At 37.3% G+C, this 24,613-nt stretch overlaps 1 protein-coding gene across 11 annotated transcripts in view; it reads right to left on the bottom strand.

The window, feature by feature from the left end:
• Nucleotides 1–24,613, bottom strand: part of DLGAP1 (DLG associated protein 1) — a 399,529-nt gene that overhangs the window by 223,528 nt on the left and 151,388 nt on the right. For 8 of the 11 annotated variants that reach the window (XM_074549059.1, XM_074549033.1, XM_074549041.1 and 5 more), the window contains one exon: nucleotides 355–473. The exons of the other annotated variants lie outside the window; for them this stretch is intronic. The gene's annotated coding sequence lies outside the window, so the exon portion shown is untranslated. The remainder of the gene's footprint in view (nucleotides 1–354; nucleotides 474–24,613) is intronic. 11 annotated transcript variants of the gene reach the window in all.

Here is a 24,613-nt window from a genome sequence, read left to right as displayed (position 1 = left end):
TATAATGTCAAAAAGACTCATGCAAGAAATATTTTTTTTTTTCTGAAAGAAGATATAGATATGTATTTTGTACTGCACATGGAAATTAAGATACGGTCACATTTCAGTTGACAGAAAAATTGCAGGGAATAGAAAGCACAGGTGTTGTACTTCTGTGAGGGAACACAATAAAAAACAAAAACTAAAGACACCAGACAATAGCAGAAAGAAATCCTGAGACACTTTTCACACAGCTGGATGTCCTACACTTAAAGGAAACTACAACTTCACTAGAAATATTAACATGAAACAACATTTCTCCCCAGACAAAATTAAGAAGGAACTGTAAGGATATCTGAGGGCTAATTCACATACCTTGAAAAATGCTGACACATATTAAGGACAATCTATAGCTAAGCACAGACTCCTGGAACAGACAGTTTTGACCTCCTCTGTGAAGAACTGCTGAGAGAACTGAGGTTGTTCAGCAGTACCTGTAGTGAGAGGACAAAGGGCAACAGTTTAAAACTGAAAGATGGTAGATCTAAATTGGACACAAGGAAGACTTTTTTATGATGAGACTGTGGAACAGGTTGCACGTAGAAGTTGTGGATGCCCCATTGTAGATATGTTATGATTTGCAATGTCCCATGTGTTTGGAGTAATATCTCTCATTGCGTGTTTTGCCATAGACCTATGCTTTTTCATGGGAGCTGCTATTACTCATGACTGAAGAGAGGATGTGGCACAGACAGCTAGATGGACTTTTAACCTGATAAGATGCCGCTGTCATTATATTCTTAGCAATGTCAAGCCCCATTTCTATCAGACTAAACCATTCAATGTCACTAAATACAGCTATACCCACTCTATTCCTCTCAGATTGCCATAGTAAAGTCAAGTTTCTGTTGCAATAAAACAACTTTACCTGCATGAACTAGTCAGAATTTCCTTTAACTTCTCTATTATGGAACATTTCATACCATGAAACCATAACTTCAAAATTCACCAGCAAACAAAAGCTACAGGACAGGACAGACAACAGGAAGACAGAAGAGAAGTGTGACTGCACAAGTGCCCTCATACAGAGGCTAAAGAAATAAACCCATGGTACATAAGACAGGATGAAAAGGCAGTAATGGCATTTCCAGCAAGGAAATTGTCTGCTGTTTGTTCTCCCTGCAGTCAGAAATATATGCTTTCTGTATCCTGTTTGCTAATAAACACAAGATCATTAAAGTGATAGTTGATTCTAATAATCCATTTCACCTCCAAGCAGAAGAAGCTTGGCAAGGGTCCAAGTATTTCCCTGAGTAATTTTGTCATCAGGTAGCAGAAATTTCCAGAACATGAAGTATAATTTGGATAGAGTGTTCTATTAGAAGAAAGGCTTAAATAAAAGTAAATAATCACACAGCACAGTAAATAGTTTAAAAAAATAAATAATCAGCATATTTTTAATTTTCTGGTTTTCCTTCTCATTTTAGACTCATGGTTTTCAGTGATTCTCCATGCTTCAAGTCTTTATCAGGATAGTACAGTCCTCCCTATAGTAAATAGCCTCCTGTCAAGAAGCTGTTTTTAAATTAGTTTTATTTCCTAAACTTCCTTGGACTTGTCTATGGAGTGAGCATCCAAGGATCTTATGTTTAAAAAGCCTTGGAAAACAGAAAACTGGTTGATTGACTTCCATCAGGCAGCAAATTATCAGGGACTGAAAACCAACTAACACGACACAATTTGTCTCAATTTATTTTTCTAAGATTTAATTCTGTCTCCTCTCAGATTTGTTGTTCAAGTGCTGATAGAACAGCCCACAGGCAAAGCAGAACACACAATTCTGTCAGTTTTGTTCCATCACAATTATCTAATCAAATCTTTGTTCACCCATTCATCAATATTTTTCATCTTATAATGAAGACACCCAGAAGTTTCCTCATCCTGATTCCTATTAAAAACCTCAACAACCTACCAGGATTATTGGTTGAAATCTGGGTGTGTATAAAGAAAACTGCAGTACAGTGAAGACAAGATCAAACTGCTTATTCTTTACAGAAGATTGATTAAGTAGTCTATAAAATGCTTATTTTTAAAAAAAGAATTCCTAGCAAAGATTTCAAACATCAAAATATGGATATTTTTTGTCTGATATGCAAAACATATCCTGAATATAAACACAATCTGGGCACATTAGAATACCCTTAGAAACAATAAACTCATGCACTACCATTCATAACAGATGTATACAACACTCATGAGAATAAATACTGCTACAAGCTTTCTGGAAAGGACTTGCAGATTCAGAACTGTTACACAGGTGAAAAATTATGAATGTTTCTCACCTCCAAGCACCTGACCCTAACTGGGATAAACTAAACTCTGGATGTCAAAATGATAAAAAACCCTGTGGGAGGATGGTGATGCTGGAAGAGAATAAAAGCTGCATCAGCTACTGACATAAAAAAAAAGGAAAAGAAGAATGCAAGAAAGTGGTTTGCCCTTGACAAACTTTGTAGTACATTCTTTAGTACATTCTCTGTGGTACATTTCTGTAGAAAGCTGTGAGCTTTCTATAAATGCATAACTGCAGAGTTGCATTGCTTCAGTATGGAAATGACACTAACACAGGTAATACAAAATTTGCTCCCATTCACATCAACAGCCACTTAGGGAACAAGGTAGAGTTCACCAAAATTTAAGGACCAATCTGACTCTCTAAAAAACCTATTCTGTCTGTAAGAAGAAAAGCATTTCACTCTACTGTTCCCATGGGACAGAATATGTAGCACAGATATTAATCTGTGCATTGTTGTAGCTCTCAGTACAGACCACTGTTTTAAAGACCCTTAAACATATCAGCATTAAGCTGATAAAACATTTTTTATTTATTTCTTAGATGTGGTAACATACAGAGATAAAAAGGGAAAATAGCAGTCCTAAAATAAAAAGTAAAGAAAAATAAAAATAAGTATTAAAGTGGTGATAAGGGGCATATGTTCAAGAAACAGTGACTATTGAAAGCACTAGGCTGATACCTCCAAAACTGATAACTTAAATATCCTAACAGAGGATAAGAAGATATGGCAGAGTTTAGGAATAAGGGAGGGATGAAATTCAGGACTTCATCAAATCATGTTCTTGTGCTACACATTTTTCTAAACTAAATGAAATTTGTCTACAGTTTCATGTTTATAGGACTTGATGGAAAGAAATCCAGTTCATTTTCATAATGAGAACCAGAGGAAATAAAGAGATGAATACTTTATTAAAATTTAGAGCTACAGACAGGACCTCTGTCACAACACCTGCACTGCTGATTAGTAGGAATGCGCCCTTGTCCAAAGAAAAAAAAATGCCTCAAGAAATGATTACACTGCATATGTGACAGAAAAATCTGGCAAAGAGCCTTCAGATAAAAAATGCTGCCACTAATTCAGCAGCAGCTTTGTGCAGCCTGGTCCAGTGGAAGATGGCTCTGCCCATGGCAGGTGGGGTGGAACTAGGTGATCTTCAAGATCCCTTCCAACCCAAAACATTCTACGCTTCTATGATTAAAATTTAAGAGCAGTCTATTTTGTACACTCGAAGAACAAGTAACAGTGCTGTGTCATAGACACAATCAGAGATTTTTAATGCCAGGGGAGCATACATCATCCATGCCTTCCAGGAATCTTTGGGCCTGAGGAGGCTTTTTGGGTCTGAGGAGGCTTCCCTTTGCCCAGCGCACTCTTTGGTGCAGGAGGGGGAGCACAATACTCATTTTTGTCAGGACACGACATCTGTCCTCTATAAGAGCACTTACCTGGGCTCTTATGGGCCATTTCCTTGAGTCACAGTCGAAGGGTTTCACTTTGATATTGCTGAGCAAAGGCAAGCTGACTCTCCCAGAGCTCATTCAGACCAACAAGAGCAGAGCAGACAACAGGACACTACTAAGTACTCCTTCTCCAAAAGGCTGAGCTTCAGCCCTGTGCAATACTCATTTTCATCTGGGTTGGACATACCAGGACAAAGGAACTAAGACATGTGTGGATGGAGGCAGACAGAGGTCAGCCACCATAAACAAGGTCTGGGTAGATCTGCTCAAATAGCCCTGATTTTCAGACAGCAAGGGTAATGGGAGGGTGGGATACATCCCCTGAGCCCCGGCATGGCTTTTCATACTGTAGCTTATGAGTACCGGATGTGAGTCTCAATTCACTTAATGTTCAGTACTATTTCTTTTACTACACAGGAACTTTTTTATTATTATTTAGAAGTAGAAAAGAAATGCATATGTAAAGAGCAGAGGCAGTAACATTAAAAAATTAGACATCAGAGTATTTTTAAGTTCTCACAGAATTTGTAATTTATATAAAATATTTTTGTCTTTAAATTCAAATGAAAAGAATAATAAATTAGAGTGGTTTTCCGTTCCATGTTTCAAAACCAGACTACTTTACCCAATAATTTTGTTTTACTTCCTTGGTTTTTCTTCTCTACTTTTTCTGACACCTGTACTGGTTAAGCACCTCAAAAGCAAGCACAAAATCACTCAGAGTATTTTAAAGGCTTTCATAAATATTTCTCAAAGTGTTTTGCATTGCAGTTTAAATTTATTTCATTAGTGCCAGGTCAAAAGTACAACTGCATGGACAAGGAGAGCAGTGACTACTGTATTGTCTCATAGCCAGGCTTTTTCCACTCTACAATGAAAAATTTAAGTTCCATTATCCTGGAGAAAAGGCAGTGTGAAGGGAGACAAGATTGAACCTATAAAGACCAGATGGTCTTTTTCATAAATTATAAGATCACAAGGAACATCTAACTGAGGGTCTAGTAGATAGGTACTGAACAGCTTTCACTGCTCTTCCCTAAGTCAGCTGGCCTTACAAAACACAGGCTGTGAATGAGGGATTTGGCCAAAATATTTTCTCATAGGCTTGCAGACTTCAACCTTGATCTACAACAATGAAAAGAGTCTCAAATAATCATTATATACGGGAGAACAACAACTGAATTGGCTCAGTCTAGAGGTTTTCCAAAAGTCTGCATCCAAAGCCATGCACCAGAAAAGGGGAGTCAGAGACTGCTTGCATGTAGGAGTTGTTTTTCCACATCTGTAGCTGCAGCTGCCAATAAAAAGTCAAGGGGAACTAAACTGATGTGACTCCCTGCCTTTCCACATCTGCGCTGGACTTGCACTGCCTCAACTCCCTACTCAAAGCTCCACTCCTGAAACTTCAAAATGAGTAGTCAAATGACTGCTGCTATTTGAAGAAGGGTGAGAGTGCACCTGAAAATGGTGAATGCTTAAACTGGTGACAGTGTAATAGCAATAAAAGGCATGGAAAGTGAAGAAATTACTTTGTAGAGCTACTCAATATGAAGTATGTAGGATTCTTAAAGCACCACCCCAGTCCTTCCCCATATCATTCTAAAGCAGCTGAAAAAGATGTTCAACGAAAGACAAAACACAACCTGGAAAAATATTGGCATTACTAACAAGTGAATTCAGCCAATTCTGGACTCAAGAGTGGTAAGACACAGAAGAATAAAGAGTTTATGAATTCCCTTAAAAACTACAGATTTAAGAGCAACCTATCAACCCTCTAAGTTTTATGTGATAGAAGTTATAAGTGTATTTTACAATAGAGGTAAATTTTCAGGAGGCATGCAAAGAAGAGTAAGATTCATTAATGAAATATAACACTCGAAACATTTTACAGATACTTCACCTAGCAGCAGGTCCTCTTGTAAACTGCAGTAGAGAATCCATTGCAAGATAATACAAGAAAACACTTAAATCAGTAAAAATTAGCTTTTATTGAAGCACGCATGAAAGGCACAGAAAATGCTTGATTTCAGCTATGACAGCAGTGAATAAGATGACCTGCAAAAACTTAGGATGAGACTTTAAATAGTTTAAAATGATTTGAAATATGGAACAGCTCTTTGCATTATATAGTAAGGAATGTTAATAAAGATAGAAGAAGGGTTTTGCCCTGAGACTTTCCTCCCCTGACACTGTTAATGTAGGGTCCCCCTTTTATATGGGACAAGTTACTTGGAACAATTTCTAAAATCATAGACTCTTAGAATCATTTAGGTTGGAAAAGACTGTCAAGTCCAACTATTAACCACTCCCCCAAGTGCCATATTTACACAACTTCTAAGTATTGTCATGGATGGAGACTCAGCCATGCCCTGAGAACCCTGTTACAGTGCTTGACTACCCTTCTGGTGAAGAATTTATCCCTAAAATCTAATCTAAACTGGCTTTGAAGCCACTTCCTCTTATCCTATCCTTTGTTATCTTACAGAAGAGGCAAACTTTCAGGTAGCTGTAGAGAGCAGTAAGGTCTCCCCTGACCCTTCCTTCCTCCAGATTAAACAACACCACTTCCCACAGTCACTCTTCATAAGACTTGTGCCCCAGACCCTTCACCACCTCGTTATTCTTTAGAAACACTCCAGCACCTCAATGTTTTTTCTTATGGAGGATGCATAAGAATCCCAGCAGCTGGGATTCCCAATGTTCAAATTTAAGGTCCTGACTACAAATACAATTATTTAACAAAAATAATCTATAGATTCATAATGCTGCCATTGTACCAGTGTTTTTTTAATATAGAAAATGTGCTGGTACCTCATTGTGAGTTAGACTTCAATCATTTTATTGCACATTTAATATTTAAACCAGAGTTATTTTTATGTATTTCTATGAACATTTTTTTTCTGGGGCAGACTGCTTGAAATTCATAGGTTTCCAGAACAAACGTGGAAGTTAGTGGCGATGACACCTACAAATACTCTAATTTTATGTGACTCTCACATGAGAAAAATATGTTTAATTACAGTAAATTCTGAAAATTATTTCTTTCATTTTCAGCCTTACTCTTCTACTTCTCAGTTAGAAACAAAGTGAATATTTGCACTGTGGGATTAACATAACCTATTGTCACAAGGGTCCTTTTTAAGAAACAATGTGAAAATGTTAAGATTACTAAGATACACATAATTCTTACACGTTAAGAGACTCTTTCCTTGTTTCTGACTTACACTTATTTTCATTCCAAGAAATATCAAATACACACTAAATTAATCATGGCCTTTACTTTCTCTTTGATCTTAAGCTATCCAAGTATAGGAAAAAAAATGTGCTGGCATGGAATGACGATCAGTCCTTAGCAGAATGCCAGCAATTTATGTGAGGATCTGGTGTGGTTTTCTCATTTTTCCAGAGCCTAGAATCTTTGATTTTCTTTTGGAAATGGGCTATCCCAATCTGTTTTAAGTTTGCAAAGATGAGTCTCCAAGTTTCCAAGCACTATATTGAATGAAATTCAATAATTGTATTAATATATTAATTTTATTAAATTGTATTAATATATAATTTGTATTGTATTAATACAAATAGTATTAATTGTATTAATATATTTATTGTAAAAATACTAAGTTGTATTAGTATATTTAAACTAACCTTATTTCATCCTTACACACATACTGACTCCAAACAAGTTGCTCTATCCACATGTTCTTAGAGCACAAGAGGTCCCCATCCTGATGTACAAAAATTCAAGCAAGACAGGCTGGAAAACAAAATGTCTGAGAAAGGATCTGATGCTCATGCTGAGTAAGAAGGCAATGCACAGCCAGAGGAAGCAGGGGCAGGTGACCTGGGAAGACTACAGGGATATGGTCCAGAATTGCAGAAATGGGATCAGGAAAGCTAAGGCAGAGATGGAATGGACTTGGCAAGGGATGTGAAGAATAACAAGATGTGAATCTATTATATATAGTTCAACAAAGAAAAGCCAAGGAGAGTGTATCTCCTGATAAATGCGCAGGAAGAACTGGTGGAGAAGATAGATATGGAGAAATCTGAGGACTCTTCACCTTATTCTTTACTAGCATCAGGTTTCCCATGTCTCTTAAGTCCCTGAACCTCTAGGTAGGGCTCAGGGGAGCAAGTCCTTCCCACTGGATCTGAAGACAAGGTTCAGGAGTACTTGATAAAACCGAATATCTGCAAGTCTAAGGGGTCATATGAGATGCATGCCAGGGTCATGAAGGAACTGGCTGATGTTGTCAAGCCAGCAGTCTCATGTATGAAACGTCATGGTGGTTAGGCAAAAAGTCCCCAGTCAGTGGAAAGAGGGAAACATTGATCCTGTTTTAAAAAAGCAGAGATAAGAAGACCTAGGGAAACACAGGCCAGTGAACCTCACCTCTGTTCATGGGAAGATCATGGAACAGATCCTCATGGAAGCAATGCTAAAGCACAAGGAGGTAATTGAAGTCAGCCAGCATTGTCGCCCTGTTCTTCTAAGTCCTTCTAAACCTTCTGATGTTTACATTTTTGTAACAGAATTTCTCATGCACTTTTCATGTAAATAATGATTGTTTTGCATTCCTTTCTGGAAGAAGAGAGATTTAATAAACTGTTAGTTTGACCAGTGTAGCTAAAGAAGTAGCAATTTCATCCTCCTTAGTCACTTTTGAAAGCCTATAAATATTGGAGCTCAGAAATAAACTATCCTCTTTTTACCTTAAACATCTCAACTTGTATGTGTCGTTCATTTTGGGTCCCACTTCAACACAGCATGGCTTCACTAAAGGGCAAATTGTGCCTGAGCAGCCTGGTGGCGTTCTCTGTGATGGAGTGACTGCAACGGTTGACAAGGGAAGAGTGATTGATGCCATCTGCCTAGCCTTCTGTTAGGCCTTTGACATGGTGCCTTATTTCCAAACTGGAGAGACATGTATTTGAAGGGTGGACTATTCAGTGGATAAAGAACTAGCTGGAGCCATCTCCCTGGTTGCAGCCAGGGAGATGTGGCCAATGGCTCTATGTCCAAATGGAGACTGGTGACGAGTGGTGTTCCTCAGGGCTCTGTCCTGGAACAGGTGTTCCTCAATATTCCATCAGTGACACAGACTGTGGGATTAATGCACCCTCAGCAAGTTTGCAGCTGGGACCAAGCTGAGTGGTGTGGCTGGCACAATGGAGGGATGGGATGCCATCCAGGGACACTTGGACAAGCGTGAGAAGTGGGCCCACAAGAACCTCATGAAGTTCAAAAAGTCCAAGAGAACTGTGCTTCTTATGGGTCAGGGCAATCCCAGACATGAGCACAGACTGGCAGAAAAGCTCATCAAGAGCAACCCTGCAGGAAAGGGCTTGGGGGTTCTTGTGGAAAAGCTGGACATGAGACAACAGTGTGCACTCACAGCCCAGAAAACCAACTGCATCCTGGGCTGCTTCAAAAGCAGCATGGCCAGCACTCGAGGGAGATGATTCTACACCTCCACTCCAATCTTGTGAGGCCCAACTGAAGGATTGTGTCCAGCCCTGGAGTCCTCAGCACCACAAAGATGTGTGCTTGTTATAGGGGGTTTAGAGATGGGTCACAAAGATAATCAGAGGGCTGCAGCACCTCTCCTATGACAACAGGCTGAGAGACTTGTGGTTGTTCAGCCTGGAGAAGGCTTCATAGATGTATTATTGTGACATTCCAGTACTTAAAGCAGGCATAAAAAAGGGGGAGATGGTGACAAAACAAGGGTTATGGTTTTAAACTAAAAGAAAGGAGATTGATTTTAGAGATTAGATATTAGGAAGAAAATCTTTATTGTGAGGGTAATGAGGCACTAGAAGAGGTTGCCCAAAGTTATGGACAAGTGTTCAGGGTTTAGAGTGGATGGGGTCCTAGGCAACTTGATCAAGTGGGTGACAACTCTGACCATAGCAAGGTGGGATTTGGATCTTGATGATCTTTAGAGTCCCTTCCAACCCAAGTCCTTCTATGATTCTCTGATTCTACAATTCTAGTGAGAGGCCTCTCTGCCCATGGCAGGGGAGGGTTGGGACTTGATGATCTTTAAGATCCCTCCGAACCTCCAAACCCAACGATTTATTATGTTAGTATAATCCACCTCTCAAACTGACAAGCAATGTACTTCTCAGATGAACAAAAGTTGAGTGCCTACTGAGGACAGAAATTTATAAACCAACATGTTAATGAGGCAAGACATTTTCTTTTTTAATCTTTCTTACCTCTTCAGAGCTTTCCTAGCTCTCAATCCATGGCAGCATGGTATCACTCCCCCAGCTCTATTTTCACTGACTGTGTATTCCGGTTATATTTTCCACTGTATAGTAATTTGAAGTTGCAGAACAGCATTATTAATCAATAATTGCTCTTTTTAGAAATTTTTATCTAGTACTTTCATAATTGATTAATCACAACATGGATTCTACTGTGAAGTGGAAACAAAGGAGCTGTGCTTTGAAAAAGCTCTCTGCATCCATGTAAAACAAGACTGTCTGCTTGTATAAACTTTCTTGCTTATTAACTTGCACAGCACACGCATAAACATTCTTGCTCTGCATGATTCAATGACTCTGAATTTTAATAGTCCCTTTAGGTAGAACCACTGTAGAGAAAATTATTTAAGAAGCAAAATAAAAGTCAGTGAACAGTGATAGAATTCGAGGAATTACAGCTGATATTTCAACTGAAGGACTTTTTCAGAAACATGCAATGTATCAAGACTGTATGCATTCAGTCAAGAATGTATTCTTGATAGAAAGTCTACAAAACATCTACCCAAAGTTAAAGCAGTACCTTTAAGTATTTGTGGCTTTCCAAAAGCACTGACAAAACAAAAACAACAATTTACTTAGAATTTACATTTAAAATTGCTATAAGTCTTTACTCTGCAAGCAAATATTATCAAATTGTCAAATTAATTCCTTAAAGACCATAAAAGACTACCATTAACTGCAGGAAACAGTTAAAAGCAGATTCTTACCTTCTGTGGGAATGGTGCAGCCAAACAATAAAGGTCATACATTTAATCCCTAACATGACAGAACATTGATATGTAAAGTCTCTGACTTTTATTTCTCACGCAGTTTATTCCCTGTTGTTACCCAGTAATTATTTTCACTTTTTTTTCTCTTTTTTTTTTTAACAGATTCTCCAAGCATGTATTTAACTTGGGACTTGTGAAATGACTAAATTTAGTTGCAGGCATGTTGCCTGGTTGCATGCTGCAGAAGTGTGACATTTGGTATCCAAACTGTGATAATATGGAAAATAGAGAGAAGAGAATGATTAGAAAAGATAAGGCACTGCAACCTAACTAGGACACTACACATAACACACCTGTATACATTACAGGTACATATTAGTATATATAAATAATTTTTCCTTGCCTTTATGCCACTCAGGAGGTCATAAAGTAATCTGTCCTTCAGTTATTCCAACACACATACCAACAAAACAAATAACAAGTTAAAAATGAAAAACTAGGATGCCTTTACTTAAGCACAAATGGGTTTTTCTGGATTGTTGGTCAAAAATTATAATAGCTATAACTGTGCACTGAAGAGGTGTCCTAGTTTTTCACCCCAAATTATAATTTGTTCTATACTGATTAACAATACTCAACATCTTTAATATATTTTCACATAGGTTCTACTTTATAATGGAAGGAGAAAAAAGAACCAAATAGAAAAATCCCAGTATAAAATATTAATAATGAAGTTTCAGTTCTACAGAATATATTTTTCAAGATAGAGCTATGACATCTTCACACACCTTAGTTTTTCTAGTATGAAAGTTCAGAAAATACTGGAATTTGCTAAATCCAAGCAGAGTGAACATTATGCCCCAGCACAACCTCCTGCCCAGCACCTTCCAGGTTCCTTTCAATCCCACTTCAGCAGTAGTTTGAATAATACATTCTGTCATGTTATGCAATTTTCAGAGCAAAGAATACATCACATACTTGTTAGCAGCATTTCCTACTGTAAGTTAAAATAGTCTGCAAACACAAATATTACTAAAAATGCATATAACAGTTTTTCAGTCTGAGGTTACATAACAGTAATGTAAAAGGTGATATTGTGAATAATTTTATCTTAATAATTAAAAGAGGGATAATTGCAGACCACCGGAAGAGTGCACTCTGCATTGCAGGTTCTTAGGACTATTAATATCATGTGTTAAGAAATAGTTCATTGCACTTCAGAAAACTGCCAGACTTGCACTTCTGTAGAGCATATTGCCTTTTATGGAGAAGGATTGTAAAGGAAAGATCTGGTTGTCTTTTTACCCTGCCAAAGTCCAGCTATTTCTGTATTATAACTAAATTTTCTCTTGCTAAACAGGAAATGTGGGTTTCCCCTTAAAATCCATTTTCTGCCTTAAAAAAGGCAACTCTGAATTCTGTTATGTAATAGGCTGAAGCAATGGCAAAAGCTCTCATCTTCTGCAAACACATTTCTCCTGTCCTTATAATCCAGGACAGGTGATTCTCTTGCTGTTAGGTATGGCTACTGGATAAATTTCATAAGCTAGATAATCCTCTTCTAGGGAAAAAATCCTCCCTACTGGGATGAAGTGAAACGAGAGCAGAAAAAATTATTTGCTGCCAGACACAAGCAGTTCAAGGAGGCTCTCCTGGGAGTGGTAGCACTTAGTCCACACTCCTTAGCTCCTGAAAATGAAGGAGAATGGAAAGCAGAAGCATAGTAACTAAATGGGGTCTTTCAAGCCAAGGGGAAAGTACACAGGTAAAACACCTACCAAAGACTTTCCTGCTCTTAAAAGCAGAAAAACACACACTGGGGAGGTAGCTCAATGAAGAATAATCCCTTTTTTAAACCACAAGGAGGAGAAAGAAGACATATGAAGAATACTTTCTAGATGGTCTCCTTTAACGTCACAAACCAATGTTTGCAAATGTGCACCCACATTACAGTAGAAACCTTCTAGGACTTTGCATGGACTGAAGAAGCTTTTAAGAAATATTATCGACTGTGGAAAAATTGAATATTCCTGATATTTCTATTCCAAAGAACATCACAGAGTAAAACATGGATACTGCAGATCTGATTTGCTTTTTTAACTTGTGTTTTGAGAACAACCAAAGGGAATGAAAGGGAATGAAAGACTAATTTCTCTTACTAAGACAAACTGCTTTCAGGTGGACTCTTGTGCTGTTGTATTTCTTTATTCATTCAACAATATGTGGAGGAAAATACTACATATTGTAACTCATATTGGAAAGCCACACACAACCAAAAATAAGTTCTGTGCTTAGCCAAGGGTTCTTATTTCTGCTCTACAAAAAAAAAAAAAAAAAAAAAAAAAAAAAAAAAAAAAAAGCTTGAAATTGAATAACAGTAATTCAAAAGACTCCCATTCATTAAAAAAAAAAAATTAAAAATCAATCACCTGTTCTCAGGCCTATGCCAATGATTCCTCTAGAGCTGGAAAGAGGGGCACACCTAGAGGTGAGAGTAGGGTAATATGTCCTCATTATTTTGGGATTTGGTCCAAACCATTCTTTTTTGCTGCTATTTCCACAGCGTAAGACAGACCCCAGATTCAACCACTAATTTTGGATGGGTGAGATGTACTTTTCCTTGCACCCTGACTAATGCCACTTGTGGAAAGCATTTGGAAATGAGAATTGAGAATGAAAACTAAATCATGAAAGTTATTAAAGAGCATCTATAAGGCAGGAAAACAAACTTGTGACTGATATTGTCACTTCAGAATTGTTGCAATAGGTAGTGCCATCACATTTTAACAAAAAAAAAGCAACTAATTTATAGGAAAGCATAATATTATATACATTGAAGAAAAGTAATTTATAGGTGTGGTTATTATACAGCCATCACTATGATTTCTTAGTAGCCTATAATTTAAATTGTGACATAAATAGCAATATGCTATAGCAAGCAATAACACTTATCAATTGCATTTCTAGCCCAATGTAATACTTATTCATGCTTAGATAAATAGATGATCACTGGCTATCCAAAAATAGTAATTTCTGAGTTAACACCCTTCCTAGAGAGTACACATCTCTGCCATCCTGTACATAATGCCCCAAGCAGAAGGTCAGCTACCACACCTGAAATAAAAAATGGCAACATTAGCACTGACAAAATCTATTTGAAGGCTAAGTGATGATGGCAGGTGCTCAGCAATAGATTTCCCAGAGAAACCTACTCCCTACAGAGCAAGCTTTCTTTGGTTTTATCAAATAAATTACTTCCTCAAGCATGAGCCCACAGTACAGCATGAGAGACAAGCATGGAAATCAGCAATAGCAGAAGCACTGCATTAATTGAGTCCTGTCACACATCTGGATTTAATGGCATCGGTGCAAGCAGTTAAAGGCTGCTAGTAGCCTGTAAGATTTCCCATTTCCCAGAGGCATTTCAAACACTGCATACTCCAGTCTTAGAACAAAGAGACACTGATCACTCAAGCTTTGTTACCTGCAACAGAACTGCCTTGCTGAGACACCTCTTGTCCCTCTAAAATTGCCATGAACAGTACATGTCCCTTTGGAGATCTGTCCACTTTCAGGGCCCTCACATCCCTCCTTACACTTGGAAGTGAAAGTACTTTGTATAATTACTTACCAAGGAGTTGGAAGCCATTACTAATATACCTTGGTCAGACTTTCACCACTCTGTAAGGATAAATTTATCTTTTTATTTTGCACAGTGCAGGTTTCATACTTGCAAGACTGAACTATAAAGATTATCTGAATCTGATTTTTTTATTGTGTTACAGCTGAATTTTTATAATTAATCAATTAAACAGGTTCTGCACCAAAATAATACCTTGTTTTCCTACCTATAATAAGATTTTTTATGATTAAAAAAGAAAAATATATCAATATAGCTACAGAGATTTAGTGATTTAAATAATGTTTATTCAGTCCTGTATTTGGAAGTCCCATCTTTACTGAAGGGCAAACTCTTGAAGAGATTAAGAGAATTCATCTAAGTTTAATCAGGATTTGCCAGAATAATATTTGATATATAAATAATTCAAGTTTGAATAATATGCCAGAAATTTGCATTCTGTTTCTCTGTAAGAAGATAACACATCATTCATGCCTCGTATATCTTCCCTTGTTTTAGTACTGCTATAGCTATGAGTAAGACCATAAGATAATATTATGCATTTAGAAGGGTAATCAACACTAGTAATATTTCGAAGTAAAAAATTTTTCCTCCTTCTGTACATAAGTCTAGATGTTCAGCAGAAGGCATTTTGCAAAGTTAAAAAATAGTACAATATCATATCTTGGTAAAAAGCAAAGCTTTAAATTTATTCAAGATTTCCTCACAGAAAATAAATAGGTTTTTATTTCTCAAACATATATGAAATTAACAGTCTGACAGACTGTGTAGCAATACAAATTATCAGTAACTGTAATGATACAATCCATTTCAGTCTTTCTAACCAAGAAGGACCTCTGCTGAAATACCAAAATTGTCATGAAGAACCACAGCATAATAATAGCTTGCATATAATTAGTAAATCAAATGGAACTGCATTGGAGACGGAACAGGAAAGCAGTTGATTCAATAAACTGCATTTGTCATTCTCAATTTCTTTTACCATCTGGATTTTAATTACAAATCAAGTACTTAATCTAAGCTGAAACCAGATAATTCAATTTATATCAGGTATGTGTTTCCAGACAGGAATCAGCCTGATAGGGCACACAGGAAGGGCTGGTGCAGCAGCCCAGATGGAGCTCTGGTGAGACCAGGCTGCCCTGCCAGTGCCCTGCTCTCAGCACCCCTGTGGGAGGTGCATCCTGGTGGAGGAACTCCTGCCCTAAGTGGCAGAGCTTTGGGAGGCAGAGAATAGGTTGCTCTCCAGGGCTCTGTGTTGGGGCCAGTCCTGTTTAGTATCTTTGCCAATGATCTGAACAAGGTGACTGACTGCACTCTCAGCTAGTTTAGACATATCAATAAGTTAGGTGAGTGTTGATCTGCTGGAGGAGAGAAGGGCTCTGCAGAGGGATCGGGACTGGCTGGATCAGTGGGCTGAGACCAGTTGGATGAGGTTCAACAAGGCCAAGTGCTGCATCCAGAGCTTGGGTCACAACCATCCCATGCAATGCTACAGGCTTGGGGCAGGGCAGCTGGAAAGCTGGAAAGACCTGGGGGTGCTGGTCAGCAGCAGCTGAACATGAATAAGTGTGTCCCCAGGTGGCCAAGAATCCTGGATTATATAAGAAATGGTGTGGCCAGCAGAGCTAGGGAGGGGATCATACTCCTGTACTCAGCACTTGTGGTCCTCTCACTACAAGAAGGACATTGAGGTGCTGGAGCATGTCCAGAGAAGAGCAACAGAGCTGGTGAAGGGTCAGGAGCACAAGTCCTATGAGGAGCAGCTGAGGGAGCTGGAGGAATTTAGCCTGGAGAAAAGGAGGTTGAGGGCAGACCTCCTTGCTCTTTCTAAGTACCTGAAAGGAGGTTGTAATGAGGTAAGAGTCAGTATCTCCTCCTATGCAACATGACCAGAGAAAACTGCCTCAAGTGCCAGGGGAAGTTCAGACTGGATAACAGGAAAAATTTCTTCACAGAAAGGATTGTCAAGCATTAGTACAGGCTCCCGAAGAAGCGGTGAGTCCCCAGTCCTGGCGGTTTTTAAAAGATGTGTGCATGCAGCATTCAGGGACATGGTTTAGAGCTGGACTTGGTAGTGCTGGGTTAATAGTTGGACTCAATGATTTTTGAAACCTAAATAATGCTATGGTCCTATGATCAATTTCTTTAAATACAAGGAAACCACTGAGAAAGTAAAGGCAATCAATATAAAATACCCATACAGTGCTGTATATATAATGACACATGCTTAACATAAGAAACATTTCGTTCAGGATTTAAGAGCTAAAAATTATTGGTATTATTGATTTTTTTTCTTGTTCCCTGACAGCTAACCAGTTACTCAGAGAGGACACACTACATGCACACAGTCTTTCACAGTATCATGTGAAGTAAAGAACAGTAATTGAAAATAAAAAACTCACCATGTTGCTGAATGCTACAGTGGTCAGGCAGTTCAGCATGAATAAATCCTTGTAATAGAAGATTATCGGGATGCAGCAATTATTTTCTGTTTTCTCAGATACTCAGGCTATTGACATCTCAACAAGAGGTCAATTTTCTATCGAAACAGTCTCAAGGTATTAATTTGTCTAAACCTAAACCAGATGCTCTCTCAAATAAGGTTATTCCTGAAACTATGCATGCCCTGTTACATTTGGTGCATCATGCTTTCCCCACAGCACAGGCTTCTGTGCTTACTGTTGCTCTAAGACACTAACTCTTGTCATGACACTGAAAGAAATCTGACTGGTGTCAGCAAATATCAAAGAGTCAAAGCCAGATCAGAAATCTTGCTGCAGGACAAAGTTCATCCTTGTTACAAATTTCCACTAATAATGATCCTAGATTGGTCCAATGGCATCTGCACAGAAGTGCTGGGTTTAGTATCACATCCTGCTTATTTTCTGTGAATTAAAATACCTGCATCCCCTACCAAGTTGCTTAGATATCCCTCTTACATGGAATTGCTTCTGATCTTATATCTAAGAAGCTCTGTAATTCAAGTCTCATTTCAAGCCAGTGGTGATACATCTTGATGTCATACTGACTGCCTTCAGTCCTGCCTTTTGGACAGATTCCACATTGTATATGAAAGAAAATATGTTTTGACCTAATCAGTCCATTTTGTACCTCCTGGAACAGCTATGTTGCCTCATGTCCTTGAACATACTTTCTGAGTTACATTTCCAAATTAATAGATGGAGAGAAAAATGACATTTATTTGTTATTTTCAAAAAAACCTTTGGAGAAATTAGTTATAAATATATGCATAAAAATGCATATATCATGTAAAGAAATGAGATGGAACAATTACATTCTATGCAAGCATTTCTCAAACTCATTTGGCCAAATCAATAAATGAACTAAGTTTATCAGAAAGCAATGTAACTCAATTTTTATGGTGGTAAAAACCTAACTTTAACTAGGTCTAGCCATCAGAAAGCAGTGCACCCTCCAGACCAGAGGGCATTTTCATGCAGTGCTCAGAAGCCAAAATCATAACAGCCTTATAGGAAAGCATGACACTTCTCTGAGGCAGAGGAACAAATTATCATCATTTGAATAGCTGCATTATGAAGCTACTGATGTTAACAAGGACATATACTACTTTTTGGATCACTTACACTACATTAATACTTGCTCATTTACAGAAGCCAAAAATCCCAATCTTCCAACATTGCATTTTCATTTTCTCACTCACTAACAAAAAAGAATCCAATTCTTGGACTCTGGGCACCTTCACCTCAAGTACCTGCCTAGAATCTTGATCTTCAAAATGTAATGTATTTTAAAAGTGGCTTAATTATAATTTTTCTTCCCTCATTGGATATCACAGTAAATGCTTTTTGGTTTGAACTTCGATATGCTGTGCAAAGAAACACAGCAGTTGCCATCAGTAATTTGTCAAAGGTACACACTGCTTTATCCCCATGTTGGACTTGATAGGTCACATGGAAGATCTATGTGATGAGGATGAGAAATGCAGCAATCTCATTTGTATAATTTGTATTCTGGTAATCATATGTATTTCATAAAGATGATAAATAGGTTTTGTATACCAATACAGCCTGAACAGTATTGTAACCCTGTTGTCTTACTGATGTCTTGGATAAACAGATTACCAAAATATCTATGAAATATCAACCACTATGTAAACATTTATCTTTGTATTTTATATTCAACTCAATCCACCGTTATACAAATTGTATCCATTTATATTCTGAGTTTGTAACACTGGGTTGACATAGGCCTGTCTTATATAACAAAATGTAAGTTTAAAAAAAAAACATTAAGAAGGACACACAAGTTTTAATTTCATTAAGTGTTAATAAGCATAACCAGGTTACTTATTTTTCAACATTAGTTTTTTACATGTTGTTAAAAAAATAATAAAGAAAAAGCCCCAAATCCTCAATATTCTAGGTTACTACTCTGTATTTAGATAGCATTTATCAGATGGAATTTGGATTTCTGGAGTCTCATAAAGCTCAGATTTGTGAGTAAACAAAACTCAGGATAGAATTTGGCTCTAATTCAAGGAATACAGTGATCTTCTTCACTCATGGGCGAGCTTTACTTTGCCCTCTGTGCCCATCCTATTTCAGATAATATATCTTAAAAGTAATACTAGAAAATTGGCTTGCAAGTAATGCTTCCACTGATAACAGATCCAGTTTAGAAGACAGATGTATTCCAGCCATGCAGACCCTGGGAAGTGAAGCATTATAAAGAAAGAAAATAAATAATTTCAACAGTCAAGACTGCAGTGTCCAGTGACAGCAAAATTACTGCTTGCACTGGTGCATGACTGGGTCCTTAATGTGTTGATACAGCCTCTAATTCAATGCAACTCTCACAAAGGTAAAATTGAGCCAGCCAGGCACACTCATCTAAGATCCAAGTTTTCCTGGTGAGAGACAAATGTCTGAAGTGAATTCTTTATATAGACAATACTACAGAAAATCAAGAAATGCTCAGCTAATATGTCTACCTAGTCATATTTCAGGACCTCCTCTGTTCCACACACTCAGATCACAGAGCAGGTCCTGAAACACGACTGACCATTTCTGCTTTGGCAATGAAACAATTTGCTGATAGCCCAGCAGACACAGAGCAGCTCCTTAGGTGCCATGTCCCTGCCATCTCCGCACACAGGCCTGGTCTTTCAATCTTTTCCCTACAAGCAGCAGAATGGAGGTGAAATAACATTCTACTGCAACACCAGTGATCACAGTCATCTTATTAAACAGATAAGGTGCAAGTACCTCAGCAGAAGTCTCAAGTAGCTCCTATTAGCTCAGAACACTTCTTTTGCTGCTCTTACATACAAATAAACAAACATACTGACTGCAAATAAAAGAGGCCACTGGGACAGTGCAGTCTAACCTGCTGTGTAACATTACAGAAACTGTCTGATACTACTTCACAGTGCCTTCCATCAAGTCCCACTTCTGAATCAGATGCTTTTAGCTTTGCTATATTTCTACAGAGATCTTAGAGAATTTAATGAGTACATTTCAAGGATGTTTGAGCATCTAATTCCCTGAATTGCTTCAGCAATCCTAGACTTAATTCCAAATGAAATCTTTTAAGTTACAAGAATCCACAACTGAGCTTAGTAAATTGTTCCATTGTGTATTTAGTTTTGTTTAAAAATATGCACTTTGCTTCCATTTTGAGGTTTAATTTCCATGTACTGGATCTTTTTTGTCATACTTGTGAGTCTCAGAAGGTCAATATTTTGTTGCCTTCCACAGAGAGGAAAGTTTTCTGACCACAGCCCCTCCCACAGTACTGAATCAAATCAGCCATTATTTTTCATCTCATCTGATCCAATCCTGTGGTTTCTGCCAAAGTATCTCCAGTTTTCAACAACTTCTTCAAGCATGAACATCTTAACCAAGTATGTCCTGGAGTGGCCACGTTTGAAACAGAAAGGTGGCCTTCATGTATTAGTAAATACATTAAATACATAAATAAGACCTGAGTAGTGCCTTAACCTGCCACCTGCAGAATCCTGTTACACCTGGTAATGTACCATGCCCTCAAGCACCTTTTTCACAGTTTTGATTTATGTGATGACATCCTTGTTTTATGCTCCTTTATTCTTGTACTGCCTAATTCTTAAGCAAAACATTTGTTTATATAGATACAGGACATGCATACAGAACATTTTTGTATTTGTATTATGTACAAATTTACCCAAAATTTTAAAGCAACTTACCCTCCTTGATATTTATCACTTCACCAATTTCTGAGCTATTTCCATACTTTACTTTTGATGATTTTTTATTTTCTTTCACTCCTTGAAATTGCCCTGATTTCAAGGATTTGCAAGATAGGAATTTTAGTTGTTCAAATAACTTCATGGGCAGCTTATAAAAATGAGGTGCAAAGTATTTCATTGTGCTGATTTTGCAACACTGAAATATTTCGCCTCATTTCTAAAATAACAGTACAATGAATTTTCTAGCCTGTATTAAACTTTATCAATGTGCTCAGATAAATTCATGCTTTAAGAGCAAAAACAATTCAGAAAGCTTCAATAATATGCATGTTTATACATTTAATAATATGCATGTTTATACATTTTATTCTTGATGAATGAGTTTGTTAAAATGTTGGTTTCTTTTCCTTTGGTCTAGAGAACACAGTCCCTGCATCCAAACATGACTGGGGTCTCTCTCAAGCATATAAGGCCTGAATACCAAAATTCTTTGCCCTGGCCCAACTGTGACCCACTACTATCCTGTCCCTTCCCCAAATCACTAGCCAGCTTTTTTAAACTGTGTCTGCAGAATTCAGACTGTAGCTAAAAGGGCTGGCAGGGAAAGGCAGGGAAACAAAAGGGAAGTAGAAACTATACAACAGAAATAAAACAGATAGTGGCAAAGTTTAAAATAAGAGCCATATGGCAGTGTTTCATATAAAATAAAGCTTTCAGGAGACCATAATTTTGTGTTACCCAATGAGCCAGAAGAGGCTACTAACGTACCTTGGCCACACTTCCTCTATCCAGTAAGAACAAATATATCTTTTTATTTTGCACAGTGCCAGTTCCATCCCTGCAACCCTGAACTAAGAGGATTATCTGACTCATATTTTTTTATTATGTTTTTGATGTAGCTGTTATAATCATATAAAAATACAAAGGAAGACCATATAAGGACAGATGTGCTTCCTATAACCTTTCTGGTATGAGCATAAATGTGCAGTCCCTGATTCCATGAAACCATCAGGAGATGGTGAGATATTTATCATAGTGCCTGTGTCTGCTTATGATATGCAATGCAGACCAAAGAAAAGCATCTCTCCCTGCATCAGCCTAAAAACCAGTGCCAGCTCCACATGTTGGTTTGTTTCTAACAGTGGTGAATTATTTTAGGAATATGATTTTATACCATGGGAGTAAACTGGACTTCCCACTGTGCTCAACTTGAATTTTTTTACTGGAAGAGAATGACAGCAATACAAGAAGTATTCCATTTCTCAGAGTTAATGGTGTCATTACTTTCTGTCCAACCATGAAAGCTTCTTATAGGCATCCACTTCCAGTAGTGTGCACATCCAAAAATAGCCATTCTGAGTGAATTCAAAGGCTCTTTGACCCATTGGCACAAACCACAGTGGCAGTAGATGGCTAAAGAAAAGTACAGAAAAGCATAAAAAGGTTGAATAATTCTGGTATTTCCTGAGCTAGGGATGAACTGATCTGAGAGACCTTACAAGAATGGTACCTGTCTCTAGCACAGTCCTTGCCTCAGGGATGTCACTCAGCATTTTGGCTGGGACTTCCACTCAAGGAAAAGAAAGTCACAAGGACAGGTGTTTCAAAATTAGATGATCACTTAGCATTCCACTGGATTAATAGGAAGAGGTAGAATAAATAAAAAGGACAGAGATGCTTAAGAATTTGGCCTCACTTCTTCACCTATCTTCTACAATTTCATATTTATCAAGGCAATGGGAGGTTGGTTCAGGCATCAGGCAATGACATTTTGAAGTTGCTTCATCTCTCTCTTCCTGAGTTTATCAACTTGTTTACCTTTTTATTTAAATACTGTGAATCAGATAAATTAATATTTTAAATAAAAAATAATTATTTAAAAATAAAGAAAAATATTTTGTTTAGTACTTTGACATTTTTTGTATTAAAGCATAAATAAGGACTTTTGTTATTATTGTGTTTAAATCCTGCAGGTATAATGTAGTAATGCTTTAAAGACTGCAAAAAATTAACTAATCTGAATGTTACAAAATTCCTCTATTTTTACAGAAGTTAAGGCCAGCTGTAGATAATAGAGTCTTCTGGAAAGTTGGGTCAATTTCCTGCACCAATAGCCTATGTTCTACCAAAAAGAAAGGTTAGTCTAGATTTCAAAGGAAGAAGTACCACACCTTTGTCTACAATTCAGTCAATAAGTATCTAGATGATACCAACTGTAAAAAGCAGGTGACAAAAGATCTATGTCTGAAATAAATTTTGATACAAAATTGATTATAGCTGTGGGGAATTATCTTTGTTTCTACTAGCTGTGATGAAGGGACATTTTTTTCAGACTGACACAAGAAGAAGTCTGTGTCCTTAGCTATATCAAACATCGACCTTTCTCTTTATGTTTTTTTCTTTTTTCCTCTAACTTACATACATATATAAGCAAATTCATGACAATTTCTTATTACTCAAAGATAAGCCTCTGTATATTTTAGTTTTTAATGACTGTTTCCTTACTTATAACAGTAATGAAGCTTTTGATTCAATATTTGGCTCTGCATCCCAGCACCTCTCTATCTGCAGTTTTTGATCTTTTCTTCACATTTACATTAGGTGCTGGAACTTAATGATCTTTAAGGTCCTGTTCAGCCAAAGCCATTCTGTGATTCTATGGCTCTGTATCTCCATTTTCCATTATGCCTACACACATTTTCCATTTTCCATTATGCCTACCCCTTTCTTTAATTTTGATGCCCGATTTTCCCATAAGTAGAGAAGGAAGTAAGAATATAGAAAATTTGAATTTTGATTTGAAATGTCTATTTATCTAATAGACAGACAAATGACTTGTCTATCTCACAGTCAGTTTAGCTTCTTTTTTCTGATTCATAACTTTCTATAACTGCTGAGGGAATTGCTATTAAGCTGTAATAAGAAGTCCTGCCTATATTTTTCTTCAAAATACCTCAAGCAAGTCATAATCATTTTTTTTTCAATTTTCACTAGAAATCTGGTTTTTTCTTTATATTTGACTGCAGTACCTTTGCCTCATCCAAGCTTTTCTGCCTTCTCAGTGTGTTTTACTAGAGGCAATTTTCTAATTTTTCTCATTACAGCTGTTACTTTCACACCAGGAATATTAATAAAATACCTTATGCTTCCCCTTGTACTGCATCAAAGATCATCATATCTTTCAACTGGTAATTTGTTCTCTTTGTCTTGTGTCCTTTCCCCTAAGGAATAATATTTTGCAGAGCCTGAGACTTCTGAGATAATTAGATCATACAGAACATCCGCTACCCTGTCTCCCACTAAGACAAGAGTACCTTAAGGTTTAAATTACTTCAGTACATTCTCACTGTAGAAGATCAATTATATTTCTTTTGTTTGGTCTCATTAAAGTTCAATTTCATCCACATCCCTAACACATTTCCTATAGATTCTCTTTATCTGACTTTTTCAAAGCCTAGTCATCTTCTCCCTGATGATAAACATATCTTGATTTAATGGCATCTTTAAATTCTGTCTGCATTTCCCTTGAACAAAATTCACAACAAAAGAGAAACATTATTTTCACAGAACCACAGAATAGTATAAGCTGGAAGGGACCCATAAGGGCCACTGAGTCACTCTTAAATGATATTGTCAACATATTCCTGAGGAAAATAAGTGGACCACACTCTGTTCTTCTAATAAACATATCACTAATCAAAGTACCTTCTTCAAAGACATAATGTTTTCTTTTACCCAAGATACTGGAAGCTGAGAGGATAGAGTGGGGGGTTTTTGTGTGTATGAAAATGCATATAAATATATGTAAATGATAAGCAAATGTATTACTGTGAGAAACTAATTCCTAAGGTAAAAATCCAATTTTTGCTTGGGAAAAATCACACCACTGCAAACCTTACTTCACCTTTTCAATAAAGTTTCAGAGTTCTACAGAAGGCCAAACTGAGGCAAAGTTAGCTGAACTGATCTATTTCACATTGTCA

This window comes from Zonotrichia albicollis, chromosome 1, assembly GCF_047830755.1.
Source record: "Zonotrichia albicollis isolate bZonAlb1 chromosome 1, bZonAlb1.hap1, whole genome shotgun sequence".
Classification (NCBI taxonomy): domain Eukaryota; kingdom Metazoa; phylum Chordata; class Aves; order Passeriformes; family Passerellidae; genus Zonotrichia; species Zonotrichia albicollis.
The sequence above is the reverse complement of the archived record's forward strand: the minus strand, read 5'-3'. Positions and strand labels throughout refer to the sequence as shown.